Raw genomic sequence first — 1,752 nt, 5'->3', positions numbered from 1 at the left:
CAAGGGAAGACATGATGAAATCAAAGAGCTGACGAGAAAATTTCAAAGGGCTGCTCTAGAAGACAAAGTCAAATATAATGAAATGTGCAAAGACCCAGAACAAAAAACCCAAAGGGAAGAATACATTCAGCATATCTTAAGCTGTAAGAATGCAAGAAAAAATTTAAGTCGCGTGTTACAATATTGAAAGATTCTATGGGAAAAATATTGAATGATGCAGGAAGTATCAAAAGAAGATGGAAGGAATACACAGAGCCACTGTACCCCAAAGAACTTGTTGACATTCCACTATTTCAGGAGGTAGCATATAAGCAAGGACCAATGGTGCTGAAGGGAGAAGTTCAGCTGCACTGAAAGCATCAGGCAAAATTGAGACGGTAGGAATTGATGAATTGAATACCAGTTGAAATGTTTCAATAAGCAGATGAAGAACTGGAAGCACTCACTTTCCTATGCCAGATAATTTGGAAGACAGGTGGTTGGCTAACTGACTGGAAAAGACCCATATTTGTACCCATTCCGAAGAAAGATAACCAAACAGAATATGGAAATTATTGAACAATATCATTAATACCACATGCAAGTAAAATTTTACCGAAGATCATACAACAATGGTTGCAGCAGTGTACCTACAGGGAGCTACCAGAAATTCAGACTGGACCCAAAAGAGGATGTGGAACAAGGGATAGGATTACTGATGATCCTTGGCTGAAAGCAGAACATTCCAGAAAAACGTTTACTTGTATTTTATTCACTACATAAAGGCTTTCAACGATGTAGATCATAACCCATTTGGGATGGCCTTGTGAAGAACGGGAATTCCAGAACACTTCATTGTGCTCATGAAAAACCTGTACCTAGATCAAGAGGCAGCTGTGTGACCAGAATTAGGGGATACTGCATGTTTCCAGTACAGAGGGTTGAATCCTCTCACTACACGTGTTCAATCTGCATGCTGAGCAAATAACTGGTCTATCTGAGGAAGAGCGTGGCATCAAGATTGGCGGAAGGCTTATGAACAACCTGTGACACGCAGAGGACTCAGACTTGCTTGCTGAAAGTGAGAGCTTGAAGCACTTGCTGATGAAGATCAAGCACTACAGTCCTCAAGATGGCTTGAAATTCAATATAAAACCACAGCAACAGTCTCACAATTGGGCCACTATGTCGCATCGCGCTAAATGGAGAAAAGACTCAAGTTGTCAAGGATTTCATCTTGCTGGGATCCACAATTAATCCTCATGGAAGCAGCAGTCAAGAGTTCAAAAGATGCATTCCATTGGGTAAATCTGCTGCCCAAGACCTCTTTAAAATATTGAGGAGCAAGGTTGCCATTCTGAGAACGAAGGGGCTCCAAGCCTTGTTCTTTTCAATCCCCCCATATGCATGTGGAAGTAGGACATTGAATAAGGAAGATGAGAAAAGAATCAATGCATTTGAATTATGGTGCTGGCGAAGAATGCTGAAAGTGTCATGGAGTGCCAAACGTCAGTGTTTGAAGTTCAGCCAGAGTGCGCCTTGAAAGCGAGGTGGCGGGCTTCATCCCACACACTTGATTGTGTGGACGGCTCAAGGCGATGTTTGGCTCTGGGGTACACCGGGTCACTGTGGGCCAGGCCTGACTCAAGGCTCTAACAACTACAACAACGGGAGCTCCCGGAAGGAGTCTGTGGTTTATTTGGGAAAAGGATGAACAAGAAGCACATCTTGTCAATTAAGTCGGGTTTTGAACAATTTTGGTGGCAGAAAGTC

The sequence above is a fragment of the Echinops telfairi genome, unplaced genomic scaffold (genome assembly GCF_000313985.2).
Source record: "Echinops telfairi isolate 266 unplaced genomic scaffold, ASM31398v2 ScPeMD7_7463;HRSCAF=8501, whole genome shotgun sequence".
NCBI lineage: Eukaryota > Metazoa > Chordata > Mammalia > Afrosoricida > Tenrecidae > Echinops > Echinops telfairi.
The sequence above is the reverse complement of the archived record's forward strand: the minus strand, read 5'-3'. Positions refer to the sequence as shown.